Here is a 10197-nt window from a genome sequence, read left to right on the forward strand (position 1 = left end):
AGGCTTGAACTTTCTACCCAAACAGGGGACTGTAAACATTTGGGGGAGGCCCAGTGCTACTGCTAAAATAAACCATAAAAAAGGACATTAGCCAAGACACTTTTATTCAGGAAGCCTCTCTCAGTTCAGGGAACCCAATTTTAACTTCAACCCTTTTACTCAAGAGCTAGGCCTCAGTGAAAACAAGCAAGCCTCTTTAGAGCAAAATTTTAGAGCACTTTTAAAGTTTTGTTAGCATCCTTCGGTACTAATAAAAGGTATATATAAAAAGGAATCAGGACACAATAGAATAGAATATATATTTATAATCTGGATTGCAACAGTGTTTTCTGTTTTTTAAATTGTAAATGAAGTGCAGGGGTAAAAAACACATGTGAAGAGGAAACTGCCATTCAAAAGAAATTACTTATGACGTAGCATTTCTGCTTCATTCTCATTTGGCTGTCTTAATTTTTGATTGTTCTAGTTTTTAGTAAGAGATCTTACTTCTTTCAGGTTCAAAGATGTTTTGACTACAAATTTAATTAGATTATTTGATCCTAGACTGCAGAAAGTCTTTTCTTCTTGGGGAGAGAGGGAGACGAGAGAAGAAGGGAGTCTCCATGCTCTTAAAACTGGTAGAAATAAAATCACCAGGGGAAGCAGGAAGTGAAATTGGGTCCAGTTTGCCTAAACTGAAGAAAATAAGGAATACATTTATTTTAAAACTCAAATTTAATTAAAATAAAATTTCACTCTAAACAATAACTTTAAATTAAGGAGTAAAATTGTAGAAAATAATATATTACAGTCTTTACATTTTAATAACTTCTGGATGATCACCATGAATTTTTAATGTTATATGATTTAAACACACCTAGTTAAGAAGTGTTTGAATGTAAATCTGCCATCCCACCAAATCATCATCAATGGCTAACAACCAGGAGACAACAAAGGATCCAAAGTAACTACTGAATTTAACATGCTGGGTATTTTACTGTGACAGTGTGATGAGGTAAATATTAACATCAAGTTGATAATTATTTTTAGAATTGTTGATTAAGTGTAAAGCACATAAAGCCTAAAAGAGATAAAAAGGCATCTAACTAGAAATTCAAGGCGACCATGCCTTTAACACACAGGATGTGGAAAAACTTCCACAAAACAGAAAAAAATAATTACCCAAAGACTCGGTTCACTTAAAAAGCAAGACCAAGCAACTCCTTGTGTCTTAGTCATGTTAATCTCCATGTCACTGAACCAAACTTCTCCAGACTCCCTTTGGTAAGTCTTATAATAAAAATGTCTTTGAACAATACTTATGATAAACTATTTTTTTAAAACTGGGCAAAAAATACATAATATTTACCATTTTAACCATCTTTAAGTGTACAGTGGTATTAGGCACTTTGACACTGGTATGCAACCTTCACTACTCTTCATCTCCAGAACTTTTTCATGATCTCCAAACCCGCTAAACACCAACTCTGCATTTCTCCCCTCCTCTGGTCCTTCGTAACCTGTATTCTACTTAATGTCTCTAAAAATCAAACAATTTCATGTAACTCACGTAACTGGAAACATACATTTGTCCTTTTGTGTCTGATTATTTCACTTAGCATAATGTTAATTTTTTTTAAAAAATGTAAATCTTAATTATCCAATTTATATATGGAAAAAAACTTAAAGGCAATATCATTCCCCAAATACAGTATAACCATCACAGATCATCCACTCACTGCTTCAAAAATAATTTTTTCCTTCTATAAAGAAAATTCACGTTTCAGCATCATTCCCCCTTCAAAAGTTCAGACTCCAGAATCTTCCTGGACAAGCCATGTTGTGGTCTACTTCTAGCCCGGAAAAGAAAGTTATGCCAGCTATCCTAAGCAACCCTTCGCTGTACCACACACCTGTTCAGACAACGGGTCATTTAAACAAGCAAAATAACAGCTGAGAAAGCCAGGTCAGCTACCCTCTGATCTGAAAGACATTTACAAAACCAGTCCCCCTTCTCTTTAGTCTTTATGTGAAAATAGCAGTTGAAGTAACATGACTCCTTCCCTTCCTGTTTGAAGAGACAGTGAAAGCCCTCCTGCTGAGAGTCCACTCTCTAAGTTTGGGGAAGAGGCCTCCTCAGTCCTCCAGCTTAGTCCCTAAGCCTGGGTCTACAGGGGAAAGAGGACCCATCCCACCGTGGTTATGTTTGTTTAAGGAGCTAGGTTCAACTCAAAGAGTTAACGATTAACAAGGGCCATATCACATGTCACATTTTCTTGTTACCATGCTTTTCACTCCTAGGTATAATCAAGGAGATATTTTTGCTTTCTGATCTTTCTTAAGTTTCTTTTCAGTTGGGCCTAAAGATTTTAAAGGCAAAAAATAGATAAACTAAATGGTTAAAATTGTGATCTTTTGACAGATGAAGTCTGAATTTTCCAGTAAAAAGTTTTGTTTTGTTTTTCTTTTAGAAAACCGATACAAGACTATAGATATAGCAGCAAAACCATTCAAACAGATGTAAAGATTTTATGAGTGTCCTTTCCCAAATATATTTTATACATTTTTTCTAAGTACAATTTATCATTGGATTATAAGAATGAAAAGTATACAATTCTTTCCTTAAATACACGTCCTTTTAAAATGTTTTCCACTACTTGTAAATTTGGAATAATGCTCTCTCAGTAGCTTAGGTATGAGTAAACTGCTTTGCTTTATTTTACCTCAAGAAAAGAGAAAGGATGAATGACCAAAATCCACCTAAGAACTGACTCATATGTTGTAGAAGGTCTAACTCTATAAGAAATTTATCAAACAAAACGAGCAAGTCCATACTGAGCCTTCCGTAGGGAGGGAAGTTTTGTCTTGGTAAGAGAAATGGATGAAGGGAGAAAACCTAGCAAGCCTGGAAAGAAGACAGCTCACTATTTTCAAAAAATCTCATCTGTTTTGGCAAAATGTTTCTTTTAATTTAAAAAGAACCGCAATATTTTTATTTACTAAAGGACCATAAATAATTCTGGTTTAAAAATTCCTATGTGTAATAATTCTCTTTTAGGCTTTCATTTTAATTTTAGTAAAACTTTCCTCATACTCTCTTAAAATCACACAATTTTAGAATTCTATATGGAACTGGGCTTCCCAGATGGCCCAGTGGGTAAAGAATCTGCCTGCAATGGGGGAGATGAAGGTTCGATCCCTGGGTGGGGAAGATCCCCTGGAGAAAGAAATGGCAATCCACACCAGTATTCTTGCCTGAAGAATCCCATGGACAGAGGAGCCTGGCTGGCTACAGTCCATCAAGTTGCAAAGAGTTGGAAATAGCTGAAGCGACTGAGCTCGCACACATGCGTGGAACCTTATAGATAATGTAGTACAGTATAACAATATCCAAACTTCTTTTTTTCCAGTAGTGGAGCTACCACTAATTAGCTTTTTTTCTTCTATTAAACCTATTAAAATCTTACTGTGCTCTGCAAGTGGAATAGATAAAGGCAGAAATCTGATTGGGCAACCTGAGGGCCCAAGGCCCATGTCAGAGAATCACTTTGTGTCAGTCTAATCCCCTCATTTCATAGAAGCAGAAACAGTGGCCCAATAAGATTAGGTGACTTCTCCAAATTCATATCACACCAGCCTCGGGGCTGAGACTAGTACCCGCACTCCTTATTCACTACCTTCCTCTCCACCAAATCTTAAACGGTTTGGAATTGCAAATAATTTATTATTTTGCACTTGGAGAACTAAAGAAGTAGCATAAAATTTAGTGGGGATAGAGGTGGGGTTGTAGGGAAGTATGTGTTTGAAATTCCTGATCACCTCAATTTTCGTTATCAAGGCCAAAAAGATAAGAAACCGAGAATCAGGAAACGAAGGGACCTAATTGAATTGAAGGGTAAAGGCATCATCATCATCCTTTTCTATATTCATTCGCTCAGCAAACAGTTATCGCAGACATTGCACCAGGTACTGAGAAAGATGCTCAAATAAATTAGGACCTTGTTGCCAGCTGCGTTTCCTGTTTGGCATGGTGCTGCACATGTATGTGTGCACACTTGCATACAGTCCTAGGCAGGATGTGATAGATGCCACGAAAGTGATGCAGGAAATGCAGAGAGGAAAGAGCAATCAGTCATGGGTGTCCAGGGGAAGGTGTCCTCTGAGCTGAGCCTCAAAAACTACTGTGGGGAATGGTGGCACCATTGTGGGTGAACTCCCAGCAGCTGCGGCTGGAGTGCAGAGGTGGAAAGGAGGGGAAGAACACAGCCCTTCTCCCCATCTACTCTGAAACGAGGGCCTCTTACAGGATTGTGGGAAGTATATCTGGAAAGTTACTTTGGCCAAAACTTGAAGGGGTGGGGAGTAGGGAGAAGAGAGGTAGCCAGGAGACAAAGAGAAGGCCAGGGCTTCATACTCGGGGGGTGGGGGGTAAAGGAAGTGTTTATTTACTAACAGATACATGGAAGATAAATCTGTCTAGAAATTAGATGCATAAAATTTGGTCAGTCACCTAACAATTGTTGGTAAAAGGAGGTTAAAGATTTCAATAGTTGTCACCAGGTTCTTCTCTGTAGAAACAGTAGAGGTAGCATAATGGGCTTTGGAGGCTGCAACCTGTTTGCTTTCTACAATCAGGGTCTTTACAACTCACCCCTGTCACCACTTCCCCTTCCTTGTACTCTGCTGCCTGCCTCCAAAAGTGCAAATCTAGAGTTGGAGAAAGCTTTTCTCTCATGTTTTTTTTGGGGGAAACACCCCACAAAACTCTAATATACTAAGGAATGGAAAAGGTTAACTCTGAAGCAAGACAAAAGTAACACCAAGGTAGGCGAGAAAAGCTTTCCCTTGCCTTTCTGGCCTTCAGTATTCCATAAAATACTGAAGTGCATTTCCCTCCTGATAAGACCCTGTGCTGACCAGGCAGCCAAACTTTACTGCTAACTAACTAAGTTGTCTTTTTCAAGGCTATCAGTGCAACCAGAAGAGTCATAAAATTGTGAAATTTCGAGAAGAGGGGGCTAAGTCAGACATAGGCTTGGCCTAGCCTGATCAGTATGGCTGTGGACAGAGAGCTAAGCTGCTGACATCAGGATAACATAGTGTGATCAGTTCTGAGTGCCCCAGTCCTGCCCATGTCCACTCACGCATTGCTTCTTCCAGAGATGTTGTTTTTGAGAGATGCAGAGCTGGTGCCATCAGTCTGGAAAAGGGAGAGGCATTTTCCAAAGTCTAGTTATTCAGACCAAACAAAATATAAACAAAGGCATAACACCCATTTACTATTTGCCACTACATTTTAGAATTTCTGGTATAAGCTGTTTAAGAAGTGCCAAATCTGAAGTTTTACAGCTAAAAAAAAGAAAGACTCTCCCTCTACTTTGAGTTTGTTTATTAAAATGTCCCAGACTTTTAGAATTGTGCAGTTCTCCTAGCCAGCTCCTAGTTTTAGCTCCAAGGAAGCCAAGGATCAGAGAGGAATGGGATTTGCTCACACTTGGCTAATCAACAGTGAAAACTGACAACTATACAGGTTCTCAACTCCTGGCCCTTACTCTCTCCATTACTATAAATAGTTTTCTTATTAGTCTTTACAATTTTAGTGAAAGTCCATGTGATTCTTATTCCTTTGGTGCAACTATTATGAGAGGTTCTAGTGAAACATAACTCTGAAAATAAGGATGAAAGAAGTGGCCACCCTAGGATACATTTTCCCCTTGGGAAGTCCCAGTGAATGTCTCATAATAAAGATTTACCTCTTTATATCCTACTCTTGTGTGATCATCTATACCACACACAATGACTAGAAGATATGCGCTATTCAAAGACCTATTTCTTTGGTGGAAGCAAAAGACTATTTTTAAAATGTATCATGCTAATAAAACCCAAAGTAACTACTTCTCTCACCATCCTCAAAACTAAAGAAACTGCATAAATTGTGATTAAAAATGAAGTGTATACTACACGTAGTATTTATGATTAAGGAAACGAATAAAAACTCCAAATTCTTCCCTCACCTCCACTAGGCATTCTTCTTTCATTTCCTAGTATTTCTGATACAGGTATTAGCAGAGAAATGAAAATAGATGCAATGTGTATAAAGAATTATGAAGACCCAAGACATCTGGTCCTCTGCACTTACTAGTTTAAGAAACCAGGAAAGATCATATAGGTCACTTCCTATGTGATCATGAATCTTTCAATGTGTCTTGCTTTTCAAATTCCTTAATCAATAAAAAATTGAAAAATACCTATGATGATCTTACTTGAAGCTTCAAAAAAACTGTTATTAGGAAGAATGCCATTTTCCCTCCGTAGGAAAGAATATATTCTCAGGAAACAATCAGAAGCTCAGAATTTCCTAACCCTCTATTTACTTGTCCTTTATTCTTCTTTAATTTAATTTGGCTACAATCAGCCTCTCTCCTGTTGCTGATGAAATACTCACTTTTCCACTCAATCGGCCTGGAATACTCCTGCAGACTTGGAAGGAGCTGCTTGGAGCAAAGCAGTGCAGAGCGGCTCTCCTCCTAGAATGTGGCTCTCTTTGCAAAAGAGGCCTGAGTCAACAGCCCTATCGGGATGATCACATGACATGGCCTTTGTCTCCTTCCTGCTGGTGTGTCAGTGGTCATGGCCAAAGACTGCAATAGGGGATTGCCAGGAGATGAAAAATACTTCACATGTTTGTATTCTAGCTGTCAAAGAGTGAAGACAAACAGCCTTTTCCACTGCCTTCCATCACAGCCCAGAAAGGATCTGCTTCTCCCACCTGAAAGGCTCAGGACCGGCCAGGAACTAGAGATGCAGGAAACTAGATCTGCGGCCAGGAGCCCACTGTCCTTATTCCATGGAAATGAAAGACAAGTTGCTTTGATCACCTTGGAGACCAACCACCTCCTTCTACTGAAAACTAACCCCACCTTGGTGGTGCCTGCTTCCCCTCCCCACCCCGCCGGGAACTCCACTCCCTCTACTCTGGCTTGAGAATCAGGCTAATCAGTTTGATCTGACAGATTTTAATTACATTAATTAGGGCTTTTTTGAATAGGCCTGATTAGCATCCTACCAAGGGTTTGTGTATGTGAGTGTGTTTGTGTGCTTTCTTTCTAAAGCAGCTCTGTTAGGATTAGGACTAATACTTTCTTTTCCTGTAACAATGGTGGGGTTTTTTGTCTTGCTTAAGGGGAAAAATCAGACATTTGGTGGCAATGGGTGTGAGAATGTATTTTATAATAAAATCAGCCATGAAGATCTGGAGTGGGGAGAAGGGATTGTTAATTAGAACATTTGTCTAGAATGCAAACATTGATTTTGCTTAAACTTCCGCTTAGTAAATACTATATTTAGTTTGAGTTTTAAAAATCCAAGGTCTTCTAAATTTTGCCCCATACCCTCATCAGACTGAAGCACATAGAAATAGATTTCGATCTCTGTGTGATTTTATCCATCACATTTCAGAGAAAACCAATGAAAACCACACAGAAGCCAAAGGAGATTTATCCTCTGTCCCTCCATTGTTTCTTAGAATAATATCTTCAGTGTCAACCAGATTTTAATGAAAATATTTCTTAACTACTTTCAACCACTAATAAAACACAACAACAGCACTGATTTCTCAGAACACTATACAAAGTGTAGTATAGCACATATACTTAGCTTTATTGATCATCTATACTTTAATTACTGTTTTAATATATGCTATTTTGAATTGTTGTTGTTTAGTTGCTAAATTGTGTCCGACTCTTTTGCAACCCTCCAGACTGCAGCCCACCAGGCTTCTCTGTCCATGGGACTTTCCAGGCAAGAATACTGGAGTGGGTTGTATTTTCTTCTCCAGAGGATCTTCCTGACCCAGGGATTGAACCTGTATCTCCTACACTGGCAGGGAGCTTCTTTACCACTGAGCCACCAGAATAAATCATAATAAATGAGGGCATAGTTCCAGACACCAAGAAGAAAAGCTACCAAACTCAGGAAAGTTTATTTGCTTTTAAAAAGAAGTCTAATATGAAACTAATTTTTTTTAATCACGTGTCTTAAGGAAAGCAATAAAAGAGTGGACTTGAGACCCTTAATCCAGGTTTTGAATCCTGTTGACACGGCTCTCTCCCTGCTGCCGTTTGTGCAACAGCTCCTGCTCTGAGGATTAAAAGTGCTATTCACACCTACCTGAACTATGTTAATTAGGATGCTGTTTTATTAGGATAGTTCCTGAATCAGTTAGAACATTGATAAGACAGCTGAGAAACTGCATTTTCTAGCCACAGTGATCAATATACCAGAAAGATATAAGTTTTTTTAATTATCTGAAAAATATCCCAATGCCATATTTTTCATTTACAGTGTATTCAATTATCTTATCTTTAACGGTTAACGGGATTTAACATTTCTGGCCATTTATTTGGTTTCCTAGTCACTTTGAAGTGAAAGTGAAATTTCTAAAGGTGTCTATATATTCACCTCCTTTTTTATCCCTCTCATTTTGAGGGGGGAAAATCCTCAGTAGAAATGATGTTCATGGTCTTTTTTGTTATCTTCTGATTCTCACTGGAAATCAGAGTGATCTTTTCTCCTTTCCTTGGTCTTATCTAGGTGGATAGGATGTCCTTTGAGAAGGAACCTGATTAACTCACTTTGATGACTACCAAGCTTATTCTGGGCTCTACCATCACAAGAATTAGAACGGTCCATTTACCTACTCGGGAAGTAGCAGGAATTCAAACCTTTAACTTAAGGTTTTTGATCCACTTTTGGTTAGACAATTAAGATTTTCTAGGAAGCATTAGTAAAAGATTGACAGAACTGAAGGGTAGAAACAGGCTATGTGATTTAATGTTGGATACTCTCCCTCCACACCCAAATGTTTGCCCTGGATAGAATATATTTTATGCTTTTCAATGATGGTAGCCTATTGGCTTCCCCGGGCAAAAAATACCAAGTGATTTATTAAACAAACAGACAACAACAAAAACAAAAGAAGCAAGCCCACAAACAGTTTTACATTACTGTGCCAAATTTTACCTAGTACTCAATTTAATTACTCAATTACAACTTTCAAATCTTCTAACAGTTCAAAGGAAGAGAAATGAAGTTAAGAATTTTGACATAATTTGGGGTTTGTGCAGGGGTGGAGAAAGAGATTTTTTTTTTTTTTAAGTAACAACATAAAGAAGAACAAAAAGGGAGAAAGTAGTTGATGGGAGAAAAAAATGTAAAGCTTTTCTTTAAAAAGTGAGAACTTAAAATGGTAATTTAAAAAATATAGATATACATTGACAAAAAAGTGGGTGGGGAGGTGGGGAGAGAGTAGGGGTAGGGAGTAGGGCATAAAATCAATACAAAAAAGAACTGCAAAGCTTTTCCTTAGGTTTTAAAATAGTCACTCCAGTGTACAGTAACAGGATCTCAACCCATTTTGTTAAACTAAGTTTACTGACAGTCACTTACTAAGCTCAATGCCACTGATTGTTAATTCGATTAAAAAAACTAAAGTCTGAATGTAAGCTCTCCAAACATATTTTCGTCATTATTGGGTCTGTGTCTTACTAGAGCAGGACAGCCCTTCATTCAGTTCACTCAGCCTGTCAGGTAGCCATCCATGATTTACTGAGTCCCCACTGGGTAGCAGGCACTGTGCTAAGTAAGCACCAGGTGTCCAGTATTCAGCAAAATGGACGTGGCCCTTACCCTTCATGGAGCTAATTATTAAGGGAGAGACTGACACGAAACAAGTAAATGTAAAAATATAATCACCACGTGTGGGAAGTGATAGAAAAGGAAAAAAGAGAGGGTGCTGTGTGAAAGAAGAGAGGAATGGCGGGGAACAGGATGTTCAAGGAAGGACATTCTATGAGGGAACTCTTAAGTTGAAGCTTTCAAAAAATTTTGGCCATACTCCACAGCCTGTGGGACCTTATTTCCCAGACAAGTAATCGAAGCCACATCCCCTGCATTGGAAGACAGAGTCTTAACCACTGGACCATCAGGGAAGCCTCGCTTAAAGGTGTCAGCCTTGTAGATTGGAGCGGGAGGAAGAGGACAGTGGCAGAGGCCAGGTGGGATGGAAAGAAGAGAAGCATCTCAGCACTCCCAAGCCAGAAGTTCTCAGTGAGTTCTGGGGGTGGAAGGACCACAGCTGTGGTTGTGTAAGTGACGTGAGTTGAGGCTGCAGAAGCAATAGATCTTTGCAGCTCCCGGTGAGAAAAGGATTTTCTTCTG

At 38.7% G+C, this 10197-nt stretch overlaps 1 long non-coding RNA gene across 1 annotated transcript; it reads right to left on the reverse strand.

Annotated features, from left to right (window-relative positions):
• Window positions 1–582: 582 nt before the first annotated feature.
• Window positions 583–6498, reverse strand: LOC148776318 (uncharacterized). The gene is made up of 3 exons (XR_016038424.1): window positions 6425–6498; window positions 5124–5179; window positions 583–674 (listed from the first exon to the last, which is right to left on the reverse strand). It is a non-coding gene; the product is annotated as an uncharacterized LOC148776318 (long non-coding RNA).
• Window positions 6499–10197: the final 3699 nt, after the last annotated feature.

This window comes from Moschus berezovskii, chromosome 10 (assembly GCF_049115385.1).
Source record: "Moschus berezovskii isolate FMDL1 chromosome 10, NW_MosBer_1.0, whole genome shotgun sequence".
NCBI lineage: Eukaryota > Metazoa > Chordata > Mammalia > Artiodactyla > Moschidae > Moschus > Moschus berezovskii.